This window comes from Podarcis cretensis, assembly GCF_951804945.1.
Source record: "Podarcis cretensis genome assembly, chromosome: 17".
NCBI lineage: Eukaryota > Metazoa > Chordata > Lepidosauria > Squamata > Lacertidae > Podarcis > Podarcis cretensis.
In genome coordinates this window covers 7,821,938-7,849,682 of record NC_137187.1, presented here as the reverse complement: position 1 = coordinate 7,849,682, position 27,745 = coordinate 7,821,938, and the positions used below count along the sequence as shown (strand labels likewise).

At 44.4% G+C, this 27,745-nt stretch overlaps 1 protein-coding gene across 3 annotated transcripts in view; it reads right to left on the bottom strand.

The window, feature by feature from the left end:
* The window catches only part of CORO2A (coronin 2A), a 63,721-nt gene that overhangs the window by 26,270 nt on the left and 9,706 nt on the right, over positions 1 to 27,745 (bottom strand). The window contains exon 1 of one of the 3 annotated variants that reach the window (XM_079959535.1): positions 3,992 to 4,270. The exons of the other annotated variants lie outside the window; for them this stretch is intronic. The gene's annotated coding sequence lies outside the window, so the exon portion shown is untranslated. Of the gene's footprint in view, positions 1 to 3,991; positions 4,271 to 27,745 lie in introns of those variants that run through there. 3 annotated transcript variants of the gene reach the window in all.

The following is a 27,745-nucleotide window of genomic DNA, read 5'->3' as shown; positions in this document are numbered from 1 at the left end:
AGGAAATTTTGGAAGAAGGTGCCATGACCAAAAAGTCCCTTTGGGTTTGACTCTGGACTGTGTTTCTTGACTGTTGCACTTTGGCCCAAGGGACTTGCCCATATGTGGCTGTGCTTTAGTTCTTGCCTGGAGGGTCATATTTTGCTCCCAAGCCTACTTCAGGCATAGGCAAACTCAGCCCTCCAGATGTTTTGGGACTACAACTCCCATCATCCCTGACCACTGGTCCTGTTAGCTAGGAATGATGGGAGTTGTAGTCCCAAAACACCTGGAGGGCCGAGTTTGCCTATGCCTGCTCTACTTCTACGTACTATCAATTTAAGCTTCTCCTTTGCACGGTCAGTAGTTTGGGCCTGTCTTTAAGACACTTTTGTTTATCTTGGCCTTCAGATGACAATTGTTGCCATGAGCCTTCTATTCCTTTCCTGCAAGAATGGCAATTTGACTGCTTTTAGTTCAAACTTAATTTAGATTTGTTTTCAGTTGTATCTGTTTTCTACTGCATGCTGCCTTGGACTCCTACAGGAGAAAGGAGAAGGGAGAAGTCAGAATAAGAAGCAATTTACCGTGGTAATTCCCAAAACAGTTTTTACTGGATGGCCATCTGTCATAAAATGTCTCCATCCCCATCGTTCAGCCCAAACACTGAGGTCCAGCTCCGAGGGCCTTCTGCCAATTTCCTCACTGCAAGAAGTGAAGCTACAGGGAACCAAGCAGAGGGCCTTCTCAGTGGTGGTGCCCACCCTGTGGAACGCCCTCTCATCAGATGTCAAGGAAATAAACCACTATCTGAATTTTAGAAGATGTCTGAAGGCAGCCCTGTTTAGGGAAGTTTTTAATGTTTGGTGTTTTATCGTGTTTTTAATATTCTGTTGGAGGCCACCCAGAGTGGCTGGAGAAACCCAGCCACATGCGTGGGGTATAAACAAACAAACAAATTGTTGTTGCTGTTATTATTACGTATTATGCTTTAGTTGAGATTCCTGCTTGGCAGGGGGTTGGACTAGGTGACCCTCAGGATCCCTTCCAACTCTAGAATTCTATGATTCTAGGGTTTTTAAAAGGCCAGCATCTTGAACTGTGTTTGAAAACTGACAGGCAACCAGTTAAGATCTTACGATACAGGTATCATATGCTCTATGCAGCTGACTCAGCCAACTTTGTCAAGCAGCTGCACTTCTGGACCAACTGAGCAGTTCAAGTAAGGCAGCCTTGAAAGGCAGCCACACACAGAGTGCATTGCAAAAAAAAAATCGAACCAGGAAGCTAGCAGAGAATGTAAGGCAGCTGCCAGGTCCTTCCGAGGGCAAAGCAGAAATGCATACCATGATGCTTAAAAAGATCAAAAAAATCAAAAGCATATTGTGACTTGAAGAGGTCAAGTACTTTGCCAAGCAGAGCCGCAGGCTAAGCTCAAACATCTCTCTTAATCCCGCTGAACGCAGTGTGACTGTGAATAGGTGATCCTTTACACAGCAAAAAGGAATTTAACCATCAGATTTCCTGGCACTAGACAGAGAAGAGATGGTTATCTCTCCTTCAGAAAGCAGGAGGCTGTTTGCCCCTAAGCGCTGTAGACATGTTTTTGCCGAATTATCTGCATATATGTTTGTTTATATCAGTGTAGTCTAGAAGCCCATTAAACGTGAGGAGGTGTTGCTACATCGCTGCACGTTGGGAAAGTTTCCAGGCATCGGCAATATGTCACAAATAACTAGGAGGAGGGATGTGTGGGCAAGCCGGCTAGTGTTTGTTGGTTGTTGTTGTTTCGTGGGCTAGGAACTTTTGTAGACTTATTTGCACAGCTGTATGAGAAAGAGGGGAAGAAAAGAGAAAAAGGGGAGGAATGTATATGAAAACACAGCAGGAAGAAAAACTGCTCATCTCTCTCTCTCTCTCTCTCTCTCTTACCAAGGTCTTTTTGTTTGTTTGCTGCTGTTTCTAAAAGCACTCACTTTCTCTGTTAATTGCACCAGCCCCTTCCACTATCTCATTGCTGATTTACAGGAAGAATATTCCTCCCAGAAGAATGCCATGATTCTGCAGTTCCCTACTCCAAAATATAAGGGACACGGGTGGTGCTGTGGGTTAAACCACAGACCCTAGGACTTGCCGATCAGAAGGTCGGTGGTTCGAATCCCCGCAATAACGGGGTGAGCTCCCGTTGCTCGGTCCCTGCTCCTGCCAACCTAGCAGTTTCAAAGCACGTCAAAGTGCAAGTAGATAAATAGGTACCACTCCGGCGGGAAGGTAAACGGCGTTTCCGTGTGCTGCTCTGGTTCACCAGAAGCAGCTTAGTCATGCTGGCCACATGACCCGGAAGCTGTACGCCGGCTCCCTTGGCCAATAAAGTGAGATGAGCACCGCAACCTTAGAGTCGGTCACAACTGGACCTAATGGTCAGGCATACCTTTACCTTTACTCCAAAATATGGCATTGATCATGCCCTGAAGGCTTATATCTCTCCATCTTTTTCCATCCTAGCCTTAAAGAGCTGCTGGCTCTCTAACCACCTCCCTTCTTCCTTCCAGCATCCTGGGAACGTGGCAGGTGGTACCACATGTCCAAATGTCCCATTACATCAAGAGATCCCTGCCTGTGGAAAACTAGCATCTCAGGGAAGAGGTCTGCTCCCTGAAGAGCTAGTTTTCTGTAGGCAAAAAGGAAGCAAAACCAAATCAAAACACCGCAAGATTACAGAACTATGGCCCCTTTCTTAAAACAACCAACCAGAAAATGGATAAAAGGTAAAGGTAAAGGTACCCCTGCCCGTACGGGCCAGTCTTGACAGACTCTGGGGTTGTGCGCCCATCTCACTTAAGAGGCCAGGGGCCAGCGCTGTCCGGAGACACTTCCAGGTCACATGGCCAGCGTGACATCGCTGCTCTGGCGAGCCAGAGCCGCACACGGAAACGCCGTTTACCTTCCCGCTGGTAAGCGGTCCCTATTTATCTACTTGCACCCAGAGGTGCTTTCGAACTGCTAGGTTGGCAGGCGCTGGGACCGAGCAGCGGGAGCGCACCCCGCCGCAGGGATTCGAACCGCCGACCTTTCGATCGGCAAGCCCTAGGCGCTGAGGCTTTAACCCACAGCGCCACCTGCGTCCCTATATAACGGGTTAAACAGAAGTAAAGTTAAGATCTGGTTACACTACTCTCTACGTTTGGTAGCCTTTTTGCCCATTTTAGTCACTGGTGTTCTAAGCATGTGAAAATGTTTTTGAATGATAACATTTCAGCTCATTATTTCTCTCTTTTTTCACCTTGGAAAGTAGATCCACAGCATGCTATTTATTTTGCACAGGCAAGTGAAATTTGAGACAAGTACATTGTAGATTAGTCTTCAAAATTGCCAAGAGGTTATGCTAAGGTTGCCTTTCCATTCCTTTCTTCAACGCTCTCCCTTTACTGGCTCCCTCACACTTAAAAAATACAAGCCGTAAGCTCCTCAGGGCAGAGGCCTGTCTTTCTGGCTTGTGTTGCACCAGGCCTGTACAACGTGTGATCCCTCAAGCCAAACAACACTCCACAACCAGAGCAATAAACTTCCTGGGTTTGCTTTTGCTGTGTACCTTAGAGGGCAAGTTATCAGGCTATTGGCAAGTCACAATACATAGCTAAGAGGGTTAGCAGCGAGAGTCAGGAACTGTATGGCTTGCCCAAGTGCTTTTTAAACCAAATGATGTGCAGAATTCACCATCCGGCTGCAGCTCCTCGTAGCATGGGGAATAAACAATATCACCTGCTAATGACCGCAGATCAAGTTGTTCCTCAAGGCACAAGAGCAGGCCGGGCAAGATTTTTTCCAGCCATATATTGTGAGCTGACAGCTTGCCCTGATCTTTCAGCCTCAGGCGGGAAGCAAAACCAGGAAGCTTGAACATTGCGCCAGAGGGCTGCCTATATGACCGGTGGACCACAAATTGTGCAATTACATTGTACGGCGCTAAATGCATAAACAATGAAAACTTTCCCCCCCTTAAACCACTTACCTTTCATTTATTTGCAATCTGTTTCCAACAAATTAAGCGTTTTGAGGAGATCCAGCAAGTTATTGTTCTGTCGCTTGCGTGAAAATAAATTTTAAAAAAGGCTGACAGATTTTTGTTTGTTTCTGTTAATGACGAGGAAACGAAGGAAAAGGACCAGGAAAAGAGGTAATTTCAGCAACCCATGCTGACTGCACACGTCTGCCCTCAGCCTGCGCCGTCAGGTGTGTGTATGGAGGAAACAAAACAATGAAATTGGAACCTGAAACCTTGTCCGGTTGGGCGTGGCCATAGTTGCCTCCCTGCCAGTCAGGTGAATCAGCTCTGTGTACAGTCTCTGCATGTTTACCTGTGACCTCAGGGTATCAGTTACCTACCCTCAGTCTGTTTGGTTAACCTGCTTGAGGGCAACCGCCGAAGCTTAAGTATAATGCTCCAGGGCTTCCACTAACACAGATTTCTCAAGACAGAGGCACACATTGGCCTAACCAGTTTCCTGAATGTCGCAGGCTCCAATTTTCTTTATTTTCTCTTTTCCGATACTGCCAAGGCAGAAGCAGAATTTAAGCAAGATATACTCCCTTAATGCAGGAGTGGGGAACTTTATTTCACCCTGGGGGCCATATTCTCTTATAAATAGCCAAGCCAGGGGTTGGCAGGTCTTGACTACTAGCACAACACTAGAAAGAAGAAGGTGCCCCAACTAAAGAAGATTGTCAAGTTCAATTAATGGAATATGCTGAAATGGCAAAACTGACAATGAAATTAAGAAGCAGAGATGACAGTGAATTTAAGGAAGAATGGAATTTAAGGAAGAATGGAAGATGTTTATTGCTTATATACAGAAGCATTATACACAGGTTAATACATTAGCAGGGTTTTAAAAGTACTTGTAATTTTACAATGAATGGATACTAGTGATTTAAATATGTTATAATTTTAATAATGGGCATGCATGACAAATAATGGAACCAGGGAAGGGACTAGAGGGAAGTCAATTTGTTTTGTTTTTGTTTTTTGGAAAAGCAATAAAATATTATTAAAAAACAACAACAAACAAACAGTTGACCCTTATTTTCCAATAGCCCTCTAGCTCTGTGAAGGGGTTAGGAGTCTCCAAACAACTCTCGGCACCCTTAACAAACCACAACTCCCAGGATTCTTTGCAGGAAGCCATGGTAAGATCCTGCGATGCAGATAAGGCCTTGCTTTCAAGGGGGTGGGAAGCATGTGAACATTATTGTGGTGTGCATGCACTTTCTAACCTGCTGCCACAGCCATGGCTCCTTTTTTCCTCATGAATATTATAAATTTCCAGGAGGATCAGATGTCGTTGCCCTTACACCGAGTCAAACCATTGATCCATGTAGCTCAGTGTCGCGTACACCAGCCTCTCCCCAGTTTGGTGCCCTCCAAATGTTTTCAACTCCCATCAGCACTAGCCAGCATGGCCGACCATTAGGGACGATGGGAGTTGGAGAGGGCAGCAGATCCAGGAAGGTTGCTATAGACCAGGGATCAGCAAACTTTTTCAGCAGGGGGCCAGTCCACTGTCCCTCAGACCTTGTGGGGGGCCAGACTATATTTAGAAGAAAAAAAATGAATGAATTCCTATGCCCCACAAATAACCCAGAGGTGCATTTTAAATAAAAGGACACATTCTACTCATGTAAAAACACCAGGAAGGCCCCACAAATAACTCAGAGGTGTATTTTAAATAAAAGGACACATTCTACTCATGTAAAAACACCAGGAAGGCCCCACAAATAACTCAGAGGTGTATTTTAAATAAAAGGACACATTCTACTCATGTAAAAACACCAGGCAGGCCCCACAAATAACCCAGAGATGCATTTTAAATAAAAGGACACATTCTACTCATGTAAAAACACCAGGAAGGCCCCACAAATAACTCAGAGGTGTATTTTAAATAAAAGGACACATTCTACTCATGTAAAAACACCAGGCAGGCCCCACAAATAACCCAGAGATGCATTTTAAATAAAAGGACACATTCTACTCATGTAAAAACATGCTGATTCCCGGACCATCCGCAGGCCAGATTTAGAAGACAATTGGGCCGGATCCAGCCCCCAGGCTTTAGTTTGCCTACCCATGCTATAGACTGAGTGGCAGCCAACTCTCCAAGGTTTCAGAAAGCCTTACCTGGAGAGGTTAGGACTTGAACCCGGCGCCTTTTGCGTGCAAATAATGCATTGAACCACTGAGCTACTATGAGGCCTTCCCTCATAGATCACTGCTGGAATGTTTGGTCTAACATATTATTATTATTTATTAAATTTATATACTGCCCTATACCCGGGGGTCTCAGCGGGGTTCACAGAATATAATGAAGATATAAAACCACAAAATACCTAAAAAATAGAAACAACAACCCAATAGCCCCCCCCCCCCAAAAAAACCCCCACATTTTAAAAGGGCATAGGATGTAAATCGGATCAACCAAAGGCCTGGTTTAAAAGGAACATTTTTGCCTGGTGTCTAAAAGTGTATAATGAAGGTGCCAGGCCAACTTCCCTGGGGAGAGCATTCCACAGGCAGGGGGCCACTGCAGAGAAGACCCCTTCTCGTGTTGCCACCCTCCGGACCTCTCAAGGAGGAGGCAGAGGAAGGAGGGCCTCAGAAGATGATCTCAGGGTCTGGGCAGGTTCATATGGAAAGAAGCAGTCCTTGAGGTATTGCGGTCCTGAGCCGTTTAAGGCTTTATAAACCAGCACTTTGAATTGGGCCCGGAAACTAATTGGTAGCCAGTGCAGTCAGACCAGGATTGCAGGTTAAGAACTTAATTCAGTTTCAGGTTAAGAACTTAATTCGTTCCGGAGGTCCGTTCTGAACTTGAAACTGTTCTTAACCTGAGATACCACTTTAGCTAATGGAGCCTCCTGCTGCTGCCGGAGCACAATTTCTGTTCTCATCCTGAAGCAAAGTTCTTAACCCGAGGTACTATTTCTGGGTTAGTGGAGTCTATAACCTGAAGCGTCTGTAACCTGAAGCATCTGTAACCCGAGGTACCACTGTGTGTTCAAACCGTCCTGCTCAGGTGAGCAACCTGGCCGCTGAAGTTTCCGAACCATCTTAATCTCACCTTGAGGTTCGATTGCCATTAGACTCTTCTCACAGACAGACACAGATTTTCCTTTTACTAACCTAGGATGATGCAAGCCTCTGCTGGCAGAGAGATGCTGACTTTGTAGTCAGTGCGGTTTTGCTGAACAGGACGTTTTACGCACGGTCAGCAAGCCGGCCCTAACACACAGGGAGTTTCGCCGAACCGCCATCCAGCCCAGACACTGTACTTATTCTCAGTTACTTCCCAACAGGACTTCCTCTTCCCTGTGTCTTGCCTTCATTTGACAGGGCATATGAACTGTCACTGCATGATGTATGAGAAATATATATAAGCTGCCAGAAAATTCATCTGACACCCAAATACAGCCGATTTTGTGGTTTAACCATAGAATTGTAGAGCTGGAAGGGACCCTGAGGATCATCTGGTCCAACCCCCTGCAGTGCAGGAATATGCAGCTCTCCCATACGGGGATCGAACCTGCAACCTTGGCATGATCAGCATCACGTGAGCTTATCCCACTGAGCTATCCAGGCTATCTGTATCAATCCTCATCTTGTCCTTTTAACTGCTTCCTACCATGCAGGAAACGCCAATAAATGAATCATCTTTGTGTCTTCTTGGGTACAAATTTGCGGGGGGGGGGACGGGGGGACGGGGACAGTTCCCCTATGACAATGCCGGCTGTTGCAACCACTGCTCTAGAGGAAATGCATTGAAAGAATTGCATGATTCACCATTACTTAACAGAGACTGATTCCACTAGCTGACAAACGCCCCCTGCTGGTCAATATCACTGTGTACAAAAATAATCCCCTTCAAAATGTAATATTTTACAAGTTTCTGCACCCCGAGGAGAGCTTTCCAAAGGTCAGGATTTGCTTATTTGTTTGATTCCTTAAAGTGGCTCCTATAACCAAGCCATTATGTGCAAAGGCAGAACAGGCAATAAGCACAGATGTACCGACAAACGGTGCCTGCAGTACAAAGCATTATTGGAAGCAACACAAAGACTGTACCCCTAGAGCTCCAAAATGTCTAACTCTACCCTTACTTTATCTTCCCAAAGTCAAGCTGTCTCTTGCGATGCTTCCTGCCAAAGGAGGTTAGCCCCGGTGTCTTGTAAGAGATGATGAGTCCAGGACAGTGTTTCCTGTTTTCGGACTACTGTTCCCATCATCCCTGACGACTGGTTCTGCTAGCTAGGGATGATGGGAGTCATAGTCCAAAAACAACTGGTGACCCATGCTATAAAATACCCAGAGAATGGAGACTGTTCTGCATGACAGAATAGCATGGTCGTTATCACAATTTGTGTTTTTGTATCTGTATGGGAAGCAACTGAAAATAAGTACAAATTTCCTAAACCTGTTATGGGCTGAAAAAACATGTTATGGGCTTTGCTTCACCTAGGTCGAGCTAGGATTATAATACTTCAGAATTTTTGGGAGTTTTATCCCCTTTCTTTGAATTTGGTCATTTAAGATTTATGATTTCTCTATTTCCTTCTGAGGAAACTGAATAGTTCAGTGAAATGAGGTTTGTAGCCGGCATCCCGTTAAGGCTTTGTTCAATTCTAGGTTTTTCTAATTTTCCCCCTTAAACTTTTTGATTTTTATTAATTAGTTTATTTCTATAAGATAATATTTCTAGTCAATTACTTCTCATTTCAGGGATTTTCACGGTATTTCATTTATTCAGTAGCGTTTGTCTGAACATTGAGGTTCAGCTGAACTATTGGGGGCAGTAGTCAAAGATAAAGTTATCCTCCTCTATGAATGTGTCTAATGCACTTTTAAACTATCTAAGCCAGTGACCATCACTGCGAGTTGTGAGAGCAGATTCCATCAATCAATTCTGCCTTGTATGAAGAAGCCCTTTCTTTGGTCTGGCTGGAATCTGCTGCCAATCAGCTTCATGAAGTCCTCGTATTATATGGCAGAGGGAATAAATTTCATCTCTATCCACGGTCTCCCTCGGGAGGTTGTGAATTCTCCTTCCTTGGAGGTTTTTAAGCAGAGGTTGGGTGGACATCTGTCATGGATGCTTTAGCTGAGATTCCTGCACTGCAGGGGGTTGGACTAGATGACCCTCAGGGTCCCTTCCAACTCTACAATCTATGATTCACCACAGTGCTTGCAACTTTATCAACCTCTACAAGGCCATCAGCTAATATCAGCTAAAACATACTTGGCATGCACCATGAGAACAAACTTTTAGGAAGCAGCATTTTCTCACAAACTGAGATGAACGAACCCTAGTTAAAGAACAAAAAGTAACACATTATAAAACTATGAAGCAGTTTTGCTAAAAGAACAGCAGACACTTCAAACAAACAAACAAACAAACAAACTTCACACCACAAAAAAAATCTAATTTTGAAAAGCAGGGAGCAGTGCCCACTGACGACAACAAATCTGAGATCAGCTATTTTATTTATTCTGTTGTTGTGTATAATTGTTTCTATCATACCCATTGTGTTAATATTGCTCTCACAGGTTTTGCTTTAGTAAAAAGATAAGTAAGAGAACAAGAGACCAACTCCTTGTGATCACAGAACTTGTAACCACAGAGGTACAACAAGCCAGTCATTTCAAGGGTTAACTTTTAAGCCTCTGGACACAGTGACCAAGAGATATTTGGAATCTGTGCAGAGCAGCTCCTGGCAAGAGGGGCTGAGAACCCAGCTTTCCTCATCCCAGCATTCTGGATCTTCAACAGAAAATAAATAATAATAAAACTTAAGAGAAGGTCGGCCAAGGAAAAGTAATAGAACCACTCTATTCTGCCTTGGTCAGACCACACCTGGAATGCTATGTCCAGTTCTGAGTGCCACCAGTTAAAAAGAATACTGGCAAGCTGGAATGTGTGCAGAGGAAGACGACCAACATGATCAAGAGTCTGGAAACCAAGCCTTATGAGGAACAGTTGAAGGAGCTAGGTATGTTTAGGCTGGGAAAAAGGTGACTGAGAGGAGATATGATAGCCATCTTCAAATATCTAAACAGGTGTCACTTGGAGGATGCAGCAAGCTTGTTTTCTCCTGCTCTGGAAGACAGGACTTGAACCAAAGGCTTCAAGTTACAAGAAAAGAGATTCTGAGTAAACATCAGGAAGAACTTTCTGACAGTGAGAGCTGTTTTGACAGTTGAACAGACTCCTTCAGAAGGTCATGGACTCTCCTTCCTGGTAGGTTTTTCAAGCAGAGGTTGGGTGGCCATCTGTCAGGGATGCTTCAGCTGAGATTACTACATTGTAGGGGTTGGGCACGGGTGGCGCTGTGGGTTAAACCACAGAGCCTAGGACTTGTTGATCAGAAGGTCAGTGGTTTGAATCCCCACGACGGGGTGAACTCCCGTTGCTCGGTCCCTGCTCCTGCCAACCTAGCAGTTCGAAAGCACGTCAAAGTGAAAGTAGATAAATAGGTACCACTCCGGCGGGAAGGTAAACGGCGTTTCCGTGCGCTGCTCTGGTTTGCCAGAAGCGGCTTAGTCATGCTGGCCACATGACCCGGAAGCTATACGCCAGCTCCCTTGGCCAATAAAGCGAGATGAGCGCCGCAACCCCAGAGTCATACGCGACTGGACCTAATGGTCAGGGGTCCCTTTACCTTTACCTTTAGGGGGTTGGACTAGATGACCCTTGGGGTCCCTTCCGACTCTACCATTCTCTGATTCAAAAAACCAAAACAATGATGTCACTCCCCTCCCTTAGATTGGTTACTTGAGGACCAGTGGGACATAAGATACCTTCATGTACGCTAAGATGGTATCGGAGTAGAATTGAATACAACTCTATGCCATTATGCGCATGTGCCGCACCTGAAGCGTTGGCTTAGCATCCCACATTTCGGCATAAACATGACACTAGCAGCTTGGTACCGCAGGCTCCTGCTGCTTTACTCCTATAGGGGCTGCATTACCTAACAAATTGCCAGACACTTGCCATCTGCTCCTTCTATTCACATCATGACACACTACACTGGAGGCTGGGCCTAAAGGAAGGCTCCTATTGTGTGAAAAGAGGAGAGGACATCTCCTTCTGCCACAAATTAAAAAAATATATATCAAAAAATCACCTCTGAGGTACTGCTTTCAAACTTCAAAACACAAACAATAAAACCAAAGCCCAACTGATCAATGCATGCTGTGTGACTATTATTTCTAAGCAGTTAAGACGTGAACTCTTATCCTAAGCATGGAGTGTATTAGGGGAGGGGTAGTAGGGACGCAGGTGGCGCTGTGAGTTAAACCACAGAGCCTAGGGCTTGCAGATCAGAAGGTCAGTGGTTCGAATCCCCGTGACGGGGTGAGCTCCCGTTGCTCGGTCCCAGCTCCTGCCAACCTAGCAGTTCGAAAGCACGTCAAGGAAAAGCGAACAGAGCTCTGTGCTCCAAAAAGCGAACATAGCTCTGTGCTCCAAAAAGATAACTTGCAGAGCTTTCCTTGGGAACTTTTGGGTAGACAAAAATCTAGTGTTCGAAAACCAGAGAGATTGTAAAACAATGTTAAAAGAAGATGGAGATTAGGGAAAATCAGGCGAACCTCATATCCCCACCGACCACATTCCAACTGCAAAACTGTTTCAATTGTGAGCCAAAATCTACTGTATCATAGCTATCGGAAAGGATACAAGGCTTCAGAGTGCTGTTGCAATTTCTAACTATCCCGTCTCAGTGGCCGGGATCTATGTTTTCTCAACAGGCTGGAAAACTGAAGGAAAGCGGTTCTGAACAATCAATCCCTTAACAGCTAAGGATTAATCTAAGCTCATCTGACTCCTTGTGCCCGGTTGTCAAATACTTAAGTTGGCAGAGCCAGAAACTGAAGCGGTTGGAGCTACAGATGTGATTCTAGGTTACATTTGCCCTATACATTTAAACCAGTGTTTCCCAACCTAGGGTCTCCAGCTATTTTTGGGGGGCTACAATTCCCATCACCCTTGACCACTGGTCTGGTTACTAGGCGTGATGGGAGTTGTAGTCCAAAAACAACAACAACTGGAAAGCCAAGTCTGGGAAACCCTGACTTACACAGTATCACACCACTTTAAACTGTCATGGCTTCCTCCAAGGAATCCTGGGGACTGTAGTTCGTGAAGGGTGTTGTGAGCTATAATTCCCCTCACAAGAGCTACAATTCCAAAAGTTCCCTGGGAAGAGATTGTTAAAGTGCTCTGGGAACTGTAGCTCCCTGAGGGGAATAGGGACTTCCTGACAACTCTCAGCAGCAAACTGCAGTTCCCAGAATTCTTTGAGGAAAGCTATGGCAGGTATTAGTGATGGCTGGAAGTGAGAGCTGGACCATAAAGAAGGCTGATCGCCGAAGAATGGATGCTTTTGAATTACGGTGCTGGGGGAGACTCTTGAGAGTCCCACGGACTGCAAGAAGATCAAACATCTCCATTCTTCAGGAAATCAGCCCTGAGTGCTCACTGGAAGGACAGATCCTGAAGCTGAGACTCCAATACTTTGGCCACCTCATGAGAAGAGAAGACTCCCTGGAAAAGACCCTGATATTGGGAAAGATGGAGGGCACAAGGAGAAGGGGACGACGGAGGACAAGATGGTTGGACAGTGTTCTCGAAGCTACCAGCATGAGTTTGACCAAATTGTGGGAGGCAGTGGAAGACAGGAGTGCCTGGCGTGCTCTGGTCCATGGGGTCACGAAGAGTCGGACACAACTAAACAACAACAACAACAACATGGCAGGTATGGTACAGCTTTAAATGTTTGGTGCAGCTGGAGCAAAAGGTTTACCATCAAATGGCCCCCATGTGTACCATTTACTCTACATTATGGCAGCATCTCTCATAAAAAGGAGAGGAGAATACACGAACAGCGGGGAATGGACTTCAGCATCTAACAGAGCTTTTCCTCAGAGGTAAAGAATAAGTCACTTGTAGATCTTCAGTGCATGGCTATTAGGAACAGACAAGCTGGTCCCTCTGGCAGAAATCCAGAGCATTCCCAAACCCCCAGATGGCAAAAAAGTGCTTTCATTTGGATTTCTGCCCTGAAAGGATTACATAGGAAGGAAGAAGCATCATTTGGCAGGAAGTCAGCCCAGAAGGCAAGACTGGAAGTCAAATTCTGCCACTTTGGGTTGGATCACTTGACTGGGCGTTTCAAACTCCCCCCCCCCCAAAAAAAAAACCCCACCACATTTCTATACCACTTTATATTTTTAAGAAAACAATCTCAAAGCAGTTGACAATGAATTAAAACATTGAATAAAACAATCCAGGATAAAACATTACTGCTGAAAGTCAAATTGTTGTTTTTATTTTGATTATATATTTTGTGGTTTTATATTTTGCTTTTGTTCTGTGAACTGCCCTGAGACCTCCGGGTATAAGGCGGTATATAAATATAATATTAATAATAATAATAATAATAATAATAATAATAATATACATTCAAAGCAACGTAATCAACAGGAAACTTAAAGATTTCTAAATAAGGCATTACAAAGGAGCTCAACTACAGAATGCACATTTAACACATCAAAGTTAACAAAAAAAAATTATAGAATCATAGAATCATAGAATCATAGCGTTGGAAGAGACCACAAGGGCCATCGAGTCCAACCCCCTGCCAAGCAGGAAACACCATCAGAGCACTCCTGACATATGGTTGTCAAGCCTCTGCTTAAAGACCTCCAAAGAAGGAGACTCCACCACACTCCTTGGCAGCAAATTCCACTGTCGAACAGCTCTTACTGTCAGGAAGTTCTTCCTAATGTTTAGGTGGAATCTTTTTTCTTGTAGTTTGGAACCATTGCTCCGTGTCTGCTTCTCTGGAGCAGCAGAAAACAACCTTTCTCCCTCCTCTATGTGACATCCTTTTATATATTTGAACATGGCTATCATATCACCCCTTAACCTCCTCTTCTCCAGGCTAAACATGCCCAGCTCCCTTAGCCGTTCCTCATAAGGCATCGTTTCCAGGCCTTTGACCATTTTGGTTGCCCTCCTCTGGACACGTTCCAGTTTGTCAGTGTCCTTCTTGAACTGTGGTGCCCAGAACTGGACACAGTACTCCAGGTGAGGTCTGACCAGAGCAGAATACAGTGGCACTATTACTTCCCTTGATCTAGATGCAATGCTCCTAAACACTTCAAAAGAAACAATTCCTAAAAGAAGTCAAATATAAAATGCACATTTAAAACAGCATAAATAACCAGAGAGTAAAATGTTATCTCAAGCATAGAACGTATCTGAGGCTGTTGCTGCCAATCCTGCCAACGGTGGTTTATGGTGGGTGGCAGATATGAAAGCTCAGGCTCAATGACCTGGGTCTGCACTAAGAGGCAGCCAAGATGCCAATCTTATGTACGATGTGAATACGGCTTAAGTTTTTTAGTGGGATTGAAGCTTTGATGGGTTCTTGCACAAAGACCTCTTTAACAACAACAACAACAACTTCACAGCGTGTGGTTAATACCACCAGGAAGTGATCCTGCCACCAGAGACAGATGCCAGGTCATCTCTCATTGCTGTTACGAAAATCTGCCTGCCTCCATCCTTAGGCAAAACACACAGGCTCTTAGGTATGTGGGAAACAGGAAGCGAGGGAACACAGACTGAGTCAGCAGCAAGGCTAGTGCACTGATGGCTCAATGAGGGGCACAGGTAGGAATGGAAGGTGATAGCTGCAGCTGATTGCTTTTTTATTATTACAGTAGTACCTCAGGTTACATACGCTTCAGGTTACAGACTCCGCTAACCCAGAAATATTACCTTGGGTTAAGAACTTTGCTTCAGGATGAGAACAGAAATCGTGCTCCGGCAGCATGGCGGCAGCAGGAGGCCCCATTAGCTAAAGTGGTGCTTCAGGTTAAGAACAGTTTCAGGTTAAGAACAGACCTCCGGAACAAATTACCGTATTTTTTGCTCTATAAGACTCACTTTTTCCCTCCTAAAAAGTAAGGGGAAATGTGTGTGCGTCTTATGGAGCGAATGCAGGCTGCGCAGCTATCCCAGAAGCCAGAACAGCAAGAGGGATTGCTGCTTTCACTGTACAGCGATCCCTCTTGCTGTTCTGGCTTCTGAGATTCAGAATATTTTTTTTCTTGTTTTCCTCCTCCAAAAACTTGGTGCGTCTTGTGGTCTGGTGCGTCTTATAGAGCAAAAAATACGGTAAGTACTTAACCCGAGGTACCACTGTATTTACAAGTGGAATGATGAGTCTGGAGGTTGAGGATGGAAACTCCCAGTTGCTCAAAAATCTACAAGATGAGGGTTGCTCCCATGATCTTAGAAGGGACCCCCCCACTCTTGCCTTGCCGATATTTGCAACACCATCCTTTTCACTTCCCAGCCAGAGTCTTCCTCTTTAGATTAATCAAACCTCTCTCTCTCTCCCTTTCTTACGTAAACCATTCGTGTGCTTGGCCTTTTGCTTGAATATATTTACTGCATTAGTATCCAGGCCAGGTCGTCATCCAAAGTGAGCTGAGAACAGTTTATTTGCATGGGAACTGAGCCACAGCCCAGACCAGCCAGCTGCCCTCAAGGTGCTTTCGGACAACAACTTCCATCATCCCCGGGGAACATGAATGTGCTGGCAGGGAGATCTCCAGGCTAAACAGTACATTAGACTGATGAACATTTGTTGGGGACTGAAACCGGGAAAAGGGTGGGTGGAGTCTGGGAATCCAAAGGGTACATAACTTTAACTTGCTTTGCTTTTATATTTTGTTTTATTATCTGTATGGAAATGGGGAAAGCTATGGAAGGGAAATATTGGTCGACTTTAGGAAAATGTTTAAGAAGGAGGAACGATGTATAAGTATTTATGTTTAAGATTAGACAAGTTAAAATCGGTTTTCAAAATGAAATTAAATGAAAATAAGGTTTGCAAAAATAATTTGAGAAAATGGAAGAGGAGGAAAAATATAATAACAACATGTTAAAATAAATTATTAAGTTAAAGCTGAGAAATAAGTATAAGGATTTGCTGAGTTAACAATTTAAATTGGAATACAAGAAGGGGAGGTGTGAGGAGGTCTGAGAAACAAGTTTAAAGAAAATAAGTAATTGAAATGTTATGTGTTTTTTTTTAAGTGTTTTTTTTTCTTTTTTAAAAAAAGTTTCGGATTTTTGTATTTTTGGTATTGTTTCTATGTCTTTTTTTTCTGTCCTTTTTTTGAAAACTTAATAAATATTCATTAAAAAAAATGAATGTGCTGGCAGGAGCCGATGGAAGCCATAGCCCAACAACATCAAGGTTGCAGATCTGCACCCTGTGCGCAAGAGCATCTTGTTTTCTGTCAGAGTCAGTGGTAGGCCAACAGAGGCGTCCCAGTCTGGGTCCCAATTCTGGGGTGGGAGAGATTTCATCTGAAGAACATGCAGAATTCAGCAACCGCCAAAAGCTCGTCCTTGAGCATCTTCAGGGCTTGTAAATTAGCAACGAATGCTAAGAGCATCAGCCTTGCAAGGAAAAACACGCAGACACTTTATGACAAAGGGGTTTATTCACGCTGGCAGCCATGAGAGCAACATAAACAGCCATTGTCTCAGCTCTGGCCTGCGTTAAAACTGCAACTACTATGGGGCAACACATGGTTCATTCCAGCTCTGCCTCTCCAGCTCCCGATAATTTGTCCCCTTTCCCTCTATCCCATCACACTTCTGATCCAGAAGTTCTCAAACGGAAATCCCATAATTTTCCACACAAATGTCCTGCGGGTTTTGGGGTGTGTGATTTTTTTTACCCACTTTTGGTGTGCTATAGCTCCCTCCAGACAGCAGTAATGTGGTAGTACTGGGGAAGCAAAACAACTAATAAGGTAGTGGAACATTCAAGGATTTCTGTACTTGGCCTTGAACATATTGATTTTTTCCTGATAGAGATAGAAGCTGTTTTGACCAGTGCCAGATTATCAAATAGGCTAACCACAACCCTGACTGTGGGCCTGTGATTAACATAACACAGTGCTGGTACAGTCAAAGTTGTAAATTCTCCTGGAGAATTTAGTAAAAAGGCTCTTCTCAGTGGCCTGGCCTAGGGTCTGGGATATGGTGCTACAATTTTGTTATGATACTGGTGCCGAAGAAAAAACATTTTGATGGTTTGGTTTTCTTCACATAATCCAGAATATAATCCTTCCTTTAATCCAGAAGCACATCCATTATATTAGAAAGGCAAGGCTAAGGTTATTAATATATGAGTTATGTATGTGCTTTGAGTTGTAGAACAAAACAAAAATATTATTAAGTGGTCTGGAGAGACTCACACACACCCTTTAAAGTTTCAAGTCGTCCGATCAGAATTTGCGAGAAGCAAAGCTACAGGGAACCAGGCAGAGGGCCTTCTCGGTAGTGGCGCCCGCCCTGTGGAACGCCCTTCCAGCAGATGTCAAAGCGATAAACAACTACCTGACATTCAGAAGACATCTTAAGGCAGCCCTGTTCAGGGAAGTTTTTAACGTGTGATATTTTACTGTATTTTTGGTTTCTATGGAAGCCGCCCAGAGTGGCTGGGGAGGCCCAGCCAGATGGGCGGGGTATAAATAATAAATTATTATTATTATTATTAGGGACGCAGGTGGCGCTGTGGGTTAAAGCCTCAGCGCCTAGGGCTTGCCGATCGAAAGGTCGGCGGTTCGAATCCCTGCGGCGGGGTGCGCTCCCGCTGCTCGGTCCCAGCGCCTGCCAACCTAGCAGTTCGAAAGCACCTCCGGGTGCAAGTAGATAAATAGGGACCGCTTACCAGCGGGAAGGTAAACGGCGTTTCCGTGTGCGGCTCTGGCTCGCCAGAGCAGCGATGTCACGCTGGCCACGTGACCCGGAAGTGTCTCCGGACAGCGCTGGCCCCTGGCCTCTTAAGTGAGATGGGCGCACAACCCCAGAGTCTGTCAAGACTGGCCCGTACGGGCAGGGGTACCTTTACCTTTACCTATTATTATTATTATTATTATTATTATTATTATTATAGTGGGAAACAAAAACGAACCATGGAAGGAGTGGAAGGGAAGTCAATTTGCATATGTGTGTGTGTGTGCGTGCGCGCGCATGTATGTATGTATATGTATGTATAATTTTCAAGTCATCCACGGGAACGGAAGTTTCAGAATCACTGCTCAAACCTAACAAAGAGAACCTAGGACAAGGCTATGTAGAAGAAGAGGCCAGGCAATACACATTAGCCACTTCGATTTCCAGTGGCTTGGGTGTTCAACAGCAAGGAACCAGTTTAGCCCCCAGCCCCAATGGTGCCAGAGAGTGCACTCTTCATTTGACCCATTGTCATGAGTCATGACCCTCCGCCAGCTATGGTGACTCATTTAGCAGAAGTAACGTATTTAGTGTTAACTCTAGATGTTTATGCTTGATACTGACTAACCAAACTAAGCCTCCAAATGAGCCACCACAGCCGCAGGAGGGCTGTGAAAACTCGTGTCCCGGGATTTTCAGACTCATCTACCCATGTACTATCTGAAACCAAAGGGGCGCATTGGTTGCTAGATGTGAAATATTATTTTCAGCTCTCCTAACCTACCATCAGTATGTTGTGCTGAGGGCAAGAAGAGTTGTGGAAAAGATTGGAAACCTCCAGTCCTCTCCTCTTACATCTGTGGGACTTTAGCTACTATGTACTTAAGGATGCGCCGGGACGCGGGTGGCGCTGTGGGTTAAACAGCAGAGCCTAGGACTTGCTGATCAGAAGGTCAGCAGTTCAAATCCCCGAGACGGGGTGAGCTCCCGTTGCTCGGTCATTGCTCCTGCCAACTTAACAGTTCAAAAGCACGTCAAAGTAATAGTAGATAAATAGGTACCGCTCCGGCGGGAAGGTAAATGGCATTTCCGTGCGCTGCTCTGGTCCGCCAGAAGTGGCTTAGTCATGCTGGCCACATGACCCAGAAGCTGTACCACAGCTCCCTCAGCCAATAAAGCGAGATGAACACCGCAACCCCAGAGTTGGTCACGACTGGACCTAATGGTCAGGGATCCCTTTACCTTTACCTTACTTAAGGATGCTGGGAAACCATCCTTTACTAGGTTAATGATGGCTTGCTAACACTTCATTATGATTGTATGATAGAAACTCATGGTTCAATGGAAATTCATGGTTAGAGCATGGTTTCCCCCTCTCTCCAATCAACAGGTAATCTACTTGCAGAGGTTTGGGTCCTTGTTGTTTCTTTTGGTGGGGTGTAAATAATTTGAATGGGAAAAGAACCAGACACAGAATTAAGAGATTCATATTCCCTGGGACATCTTTATGCTACGGTAGCTCTCCTTGGTGGGCCTGAAGCAGAATTATTAGCATCTGCACTATAGAAGTGCATTTGCCTCTACTGTAATCTGATGATTTTCTTGCAAACTAGACAACTACTGTATTTCAAAGCTCCTCCATTAGCCTCTGGTGCTCGCTCACACAAAAGGAAACGGAATCATTGCCCGTGGAACTTGTCGCTGTTTTCCGAAGTGAGGAGCATGTAAGCAATGATATCAAAAGGCTAGCTGAATTTCTTCCCAGTTGCAAGAGGCCTTGTTCATCTGCAGCTGAGAATATCTTTTGCAAAAGTCACCTCCTTGGGGAGAAAACCTGCAGCAGTTCCAATTTATTAGTCATGTCGATAACATTTTGAAATTTGGAGACGTTTCTGAGCGTAACTGCTTGACATCAGCCATCTTGCAGATGATAACGGCCAGCCTTCTTATTTTGCAACAAGCGATGGAGGCCTGGCAAACTCCCACTTGATCAAGCTGTGTCAGGAAAAGGCTCCTTGTGGCCAGTTTCATGCTGTGTATTTGGAAAATGAACTGCAAGTCAATGTTGATAGGGAGGTCCACTATCTGATCTCCTTTTTCCAAACATGCAGACTGAACACTCATTGCAAAGGGAGAGTGAAGGTGGGGTGAGATCAGCACCAACACAACAATAAAAAGGCAAACTTGAAGCTGGCACTAAGGAGAGGCTGTTATTCCATTAGAGAAATCATTCATTAAAAACAGCAGGTTTCAGATAAAAATCTTCCTTGGGGGCAGGTGAGATTCAGCTGACATTTTCCTTCCAAGATTCTTTTCTCTAGGTCTAAGAGGACATTAAGAGAAAGGCTTGTACCAGTATTATTCCACTTTAAACTGTCATGGCTTCCTGCAAAGAATCCCAAGAAGTCTAGTTTGTTTGTTTTGTTTTTTGTTTGTTTAATATTATTCTTTATTCTTTATTGATTAAAAATTTACATATCTATACAAACATTATGTGCTATCTCTTTACATATGAAGAAAAAGAAAATTAGGTAGTAAATAGAAAATTTATAAAGTAATAAAAAAGGAAAAGGAAAAAATAAAGAAATAACCAAGATACGAAATAAAAAAAAAAATCAAAAGAAGAAAAGACAAGACAACATTATTTACACAATAAAAGTGTTCATCGATATATTACAGTATAATGAGAAGGATGGGAAAGAAGTCTAGTTTGTTAAAGTTGTTGCAAGTTAGGAAAACCCTGTTCCTTCACCCCGGAGCTACAATTCTCAAAGTTCCCTGACTGTTAAACCACTCTGAAAGAATTGTAGGTCTGTGAGGAGAGTAAGGGTCTTCCTAACAACTCTCACTCAATTTACCCATTAGCACAACACTGAATAAGTGACTGTTATGTTCTGAGTTGAAAAGGCAGCAGTCTGATTGGTCCTAGAACAATAGGATTCAGAATGCAGCAGTCTGATTGGTCCTAGAACAATAGGATTCAGAATGCAGCAGTCTGATTGGTCCACAGCAGCCACCCAATCCAGCTCCAGGTGGAATGGAATCCGCAACCTGATTGGCCTACAGGAGAATCCCAGAATTAGCCAATCACGTGGGGCCCATTGTGTAAAGAATGTATATAAAGCAGACATTCTGGGGGAACTTCCATTCCTCCTCACCACTATGAGCTGAATAAAGAGCATGAAATCCACTCTGAGTATATTTCAGTGACTAACTCCCATGGAAAGCCCCGAGTTTGACCTGAAGCAAGCCGAGTGAAATCTTCACCTCTAGCAATTAATCTGTGATGATTCTTTCACACACACAAATCACCAAGTGATAAACATGTTCGTACAAGCAAGTCTAAAGAAGAAGAAGAAGAAGAAGAATCTAGTACTCCTCATTCGGAAGACTCTTGAGCACAGCTATTATGGCAAACCAATTTGCATCCCGGAACAGAAAGAAATATGCACCAAATGTTTGGCCTCCCTCCTCCCTCCTGCTTAATTGTCCCCGATGCAGAACTCCTTAATGGACATGACCACATCATTCAATTAAAATGAACCATCATCCTGGCTGGCTCCAGCCTGGGCATGCTGCCCACTGAAAAGCCATTTGAAGATAAGCAATCATTCACTGTGCTTGACAGGGGCCTTAAGAAGTCAAGGAGAACACTAGACATTGCATGCCGGTTGCATGTTCCTTTTCCTACACTTGTTTTGTTCACCTCAGCCTCGGCAAAACAAATATAGGGACATGGAGCTGTTTTAACACCTTCCTCTGCTCTTTGGGCATTGCGCCACTCAAAAAACCCCCACCCTCCCATTGATTTTCGGTTTCTTCATTTAACAAATTTGTATACCACTTTCCAAGACACACACACAGATTCATGAAGTGGGTTAGAAACCCAGCGCCAGACATACAATAAAATACCATTTAAAGCCATATAAAAACACCACAAAAACAGTACAGTGGTACCTCGGGTTACATATGCTTCAGGTTACAATCGCTTCAGGTTAGAGACTCGGCTAACCCAGAAATAGTACCTCGGGTTAAGAACTTTGCTTCAGGATGAGAACAGAAATCGCGTGGCAGCAGCGGAAGGCCCCATTAGCTAAAGTGGTGTTTCAGGTTAAGAACAGTTTCAGGTTAAGAACGGACCTCTGGAACGAATTAAGTATGTAACCAGAGGTACCACTGTATCTCAAACAAAGAGTGTCAACATGAAAACAGCAGCATAGGACTAAACTATGAAAATCAGGTTCACATAACAATTCTGCAATTGAGATGATACGAGTTGCTAAAAGTTGTAGGGAAGAGGTAAGTCTTCAGAGCATCTGAAACTCACAAAGGATGGGGCTTGTGTGATATCCTGTGGAACCCAGTGCTTTTTTTCTGGGTGTACTCAATATCAGAACCATTTCACGCCAAAAGTTAAAAGTGTGGCATTTAAACTGCACAACTTCATGGTAAGCACCGGCGCCTTTTTTCTATATATAAAAAAACAGTGGTCGAATCACATTCCACATATGCGGGAAAACTGCTAAAAAATGCACGTAATCAATAACCAAAGGAAAAAGAATATTTAAAAAGTCTAGTTTGGCTAGGAAACAGGAAGCCACAGGTATTCACACCAAGGAGTGATCAGGTATTGCACAGGTAGACATAAAGCCTCTGGAATTTACAAAAGAACCATATATTGAAAGCAGTCTTATACCACTTCAGTGGGCATGGCTTCCTCAAAAGGATTCTGGGAACTGTAGTTTGTTAAGGGCGCTGCTGAGAACTGTAGCTCTGTGAGGGGGTTACAACACTAAGCAACAAGCTACAGTTCCCAGGATTCCCATGACTGTTAAAAAGGCATAAGAATTCTTTAAATATATGGTTTGGGTGTGACCAATGATTGACATTAACCTTAAAGGTCCTTGACAGGGCCTTGCCCCTCTCTCCCTCTCTCTCTCTCTCTCTCTCTCTCTCTCTCTCTCTCTCTCAAAAAGAGAAATAGTAGTATTAACAGGTTTTTGCTCCATCTTTAATAAAGGCTTTATCATTTAGTCATAGGCTGCTTTATCTCAAAAAGCAAAGCCAGGGGAGGAAAGGCAAATAGAGACTCTCAAAATTGACCACAAGTTGTGTGAAATCATCTCTGTTTATGAGAGTTGCTAAGGAGTCAGCCACAGTCTGGGCTTGGCACTCATCCCTAAGGAGCGCAGAGCTCTCAACCCGGCTTGTTGTTCATGGTGACGTATTCAAGGTGGACAGATTCCACAAGTTCTCACCAGTGAATTGATATTGTTTACCTTTACAGTTCAATTCTCCCAGCAAAACTTTCAAAAACAAGAACTATACACTCCCACAGTCATTACGCCATAAACCAAGCAATGTCTGTCACTGTGAAAATTACTGTTATTATCTGTATCAACTAGAGTCAGAGAGCACGCTTAATAAAGTTTCCCACATCATCAACACCCAACTTTTCTGGTGTAAAGGTGGAGTGGTTTCAACAAAGTCAGCTTAGCCATGCCAGGTTTCCAACACCGTAGCAGAAGCCAAAGTTAAATTTCTGTGCCCGTAGAGCACCATATCCTTCGGTTCAGACATTTTGTCAAAACATGGTTTGGAACTCCACAGATGAAACTCGAAGGACTCTTTGACTAACACACTCCCTTCTCCCATGGCACACTGCAATTCCCTTAATCCCTTTCTGACTTTTGAGACAAACCACAGTTTACCATTTTGTCTAAACTGGCAAACTGTGGCTTGTGCTGACCACTGTATATTAGGACTGGGAGCCACGGTTTGATGCCAATTTCCAAGTTTCCTGGCTCAAACCGTAAGGCAGAAAGGAAGAATTTGCAGCAGGTGAGCCCAACGTTCACTCACCTACCTTTGGATTGTAATTAAAAGCTAATAAAAATTATTATACTGTATATATAAAAAAAGGATCACTCATCTACCAGTTTGGTATTACATCTCAATCCACTTGGAGTGTACTCACATCACCACTTTAGAGCACTCTGAAGTCCCTCCTCCACCTTCATTTCACGGCTCTTTCCTCCCCAAGCTGCTCACACCAGCCTAGCTGCAGTTCGCATCTGTTGTGTACACACGAGGAGGCACCAATAGGCAGAGGTGTCTACCCTTTTGCAAAAGTGTTCACACCTTGTCTCGAGATAAATGACTTAAGGACTCCAGCTGGTGTGAAGCTGGTTTGAGAAACAACCCATAACAAAGTACAGGATACACTTGCACTTTGGATGATGTTGTGTGAACATAAATTAAAAACCCATAATAAATAATTAAAAACCCTCTGGAAACTCCCTTCTTTTAGGACCGGAAGGGAAACCTGAAAGTTTATCTGCCTTCGACCAGCCAGCACTTCAATGCTTTCCTTCCCCTCTCCCAGTGCTGAACTAGAGAGAGCTTCTAGAGGTCCAAAAATGGTGTGTTGTGTGGCTCTGTTGATTCAAGCAGCCATGTCGGGCTAGCAACCACTGCAAGGTGTCTCCTAGCTGATAGCTGCTGGGGATCAGTTAGCAACCCCCAATGAATATCAAAAGTTCCCAAAATGAATTGTAAGCATTTCTTGGTGTCATTTTAAGCCAACCCTGTGAATTCTGTGCCAGCCCCCATCACGGCAAAGAAACAACTTGCCATTCATAAAAAAGCAGAGCCTGCTAATTGAACTTTTCAAACAACAGGAAGTAAAGACTTCTACCTCTTACAGGTTAACTGCAGTAGAGTCTTCATTGGCCTCCCAGATCTATGAGCAAAGCAAGTTTTACCCCACAAAGCTAACAGAGAATTGATGCTGATAAAAAGCCAAATATATAGGGGACGCGGGTGGCGCTGTGGGTAAAACCTCAGTGCCTAGGGCTTGCCGATCGCATGGCCGGCGGTTCGAATCCCCGCGGCGGGGTGCGCTCCCGTCTTTCGGTCCCAGCTCCTGCCCACCTAGCAGTTCGAAAGCACCCTTAAGTGCAAGTAGATAAATAGGTACCGCTTTATAGCGGGAAGGTAAACGGCGTTTCTGTGTGCTGCGCTGGTGCCGGCTTGCCAGAGCAGCTTTGTCACACTGGCCACGTGACCCGGAAGTGTCTCCGGACAGCGCTGGCCCCCGGCCTCTTAAGTGAGATGGGCGCACAACCCTAGAGTCGGACATGACTGGCCCGTAAGGGCAGGGGTACCTTTACCTTTACCTTAAAGCCAAATATAGCCTTTAATCCAATTTCTTTTTGGGGTGTGGAGTGGGGGGATGGAGAGGAAGAATTGCTATCAGCCTACCCCAAGAAGAACTCAAAGGTTTTCCACTGCAAATTGAATAATTAGATGAGGAGGTTTCATGGGAACAAGAGCAATAAAAGCTAAGCAGCTGACACAACTATTGCTACACCTTTGCCCAGACCAGATAGCACTTATCAGTCAGGAAGCCCTTTGATACAAGGCTCTGCTTCTGTGAGGTCTGAGTGAAGCAATTGCTTTAGGGCACCATTAGGTAAAGGTAAAGGTACCCCTGCCCGTACGGGCCAGTCTTGACAGACTCTGGGGTTGTGCGCCCATCTCACTTAAGAGGCCAGGGGCCAGCGCTGTCCGGAGACACTTCCGGGTCACGTGGCCAGCGTGACATCGCTGCTCTGGCGAGCCAGAGCCGCACATGGAAACGCCGTTTACCTTCCCGCTGGTAAGCGGTCCCTATTTATCTACTTGCACCCGGAGGTGCTTTCGAACTGCTAGGTTGGCAGGCGCTGGGACCGAGCAGCGGGAGCGCACTCCGCCGCAGGGATTCGAACCGCCGACCTTTCGATCGGCAAGCCCTAGGCGCTGAGGCTTTAACCCACAGCGCCACCTGCGTCCCACTTAGGGCACCATTAAAGGGCAGTTAATGGTCAGTTATTGAATTTATTGTATCTAAACAGCTCAGTTGGGGGGGTTTGTTACTGGATTGCTCGGTCTTGCTGTCACCCTGACCATGCTCCTTTCAAACTCCTTGACTCATAGAATCATAGAATCGTAGCATTGGAAGGGACCCTGAGGACCAGTCTATTCCTGCAATGCAGGGATATGCACCTGTCCCATACAGGGATCGAACCTGCAACCTTGACGTTACCTGCACCACGCTCTAACCAACTGAACTATCCAGGCTCACTGAGCTTCCAGACACAGACTTGCCACCTCAGTGAAGGACTAAGCCAAAGCGGAAGACAACCAAAGCACAGCGCAGCATTGTATCCAAGAGGATGAAAACGATCCCCACACTTTTGTAAAAAAGGGGAACATCGTCAAGCTACCTAAAATTCCAAGTTTCATGCTTTTGCTTTGTTAGGCGGGCATACTAATAAAGCCAAATCTCAGATCAAGCGCGTCTGAATGTCTCCACCAAATTCTTCTCTGAATAAGTCCATCTTTCTTGCTTAGTGGGCTTCCTGCCTTCCAAACCAATATATAAAGGATCACAACACACACACAAAAAGTAAAAAGTAAAATCCAAGTCCACCCTGGTCTACTTTCTCTAGAAACAATGCTCTGTTTCACTTCATTCTTTGTAACTTGGACACCAAGAAAATATTACTCCTTATCAGTTTTCTCCACAAGTAATCGTGTACTTTTGGTTTCAGCGATAGGGCAAATTCCAGCTTATAAAGCTTTTACTCCTTGGCAGTTGTTTTCCTGATTATTAGAGGAAGATGATATACCCGCCATGATATATAGCCGGAGACAGCAAACTGATACTCTAAAGATAGAGGTGAACTGAGTCCAACAGAAGAGATCTATGTATTCAAGTCCACTAGTCAACAAAACTTGAAAGTACCGGTAACTATTTTTGGAAATACATCAGAGAGTGAAAAATGAGAGTGTGATATAATACATTTCTCAACTGAACACATTTTCCCCAGTTCACTCTGGGTAGAGTGGTCCAATCCAACAAAAGAATTGTGCGTGCAGACCTACGTACTTTCTACACGTGCTAGATGAAGATATCAACACCACATTGCTGCAGAAGCAAAACTGAATGTTGATGCGCAATGCATCTGTGTCACGATGCATCAAAATATTACAGTGTGTCCCCAGCATCTAAGAAGCGCTCCTGATCAGTGAAGTAGCAAGTAATTTCACAGTGTTCTTCAGGGCTCACAGAGGGAAGTGAGGTTTCAGGACAAGAGAAAGGGGAAAAGGATGTCTGCTTTGTCTTCCCATCCTCAAGCTTTCGTTCGCTGGGCTGTACAGAGACAAATGGGTTCAGGCTGACTGCTAGACCTAAACTTGAGCACTTTATTGCTTTGTAGCAGGGATGGAGAAACTTGTGGCCTTACAGATGTTGTTGGACTACAGCTCCCATCAGCATGGCCAACAGTCAGGGATGATGGGCATTGTAGTCCAGTTATATCTAAAGAGTCACTGTAATATGCTGGATGAACTTTCTGGAGAATGAGAAAATAGGTTTTTCTTTTCCTTTCGTATCTCCTGAAGCCTCCCTAAATAACATGAAGATATATATATATATTTTTAACTTCATGACACACATCCTTCCATCCCTAATACCCTTCCAGGATTTTTACGTATCAGAATAGGGAGGTTTCTGGAGAGTGGGAAGGGGGATAGTTGTCATTTCCCCTTTTCCCCCTCCTGAAATTTCCTGTGTTCTTCAGAGGAGATGTGGAGTGTTGTTGTTTTTAAACAACTTTAGGGGTAGCATTTCATTTACTCCTCCCGCTCTGAGGCACTTGCTAAGTTCTGACACATTTGGTTTCTGCGTTGTATGAGAGATTTTAAAAAATCCATACAACTACAGAAAAGCAATACGACTGCAGATCGCTATTTTAAGAACTTGCTTTTGCCTTGTTTTCTTAATAAAACATGCCATTTTGCTTCAGCAGCACTTATTCTTTAAGGGAAATGAAAGAGGAACAGAGGAAGCTGTCTTATCCTGAACCAGACCACTGGTCCATCCATTTCCATAATTCTATACT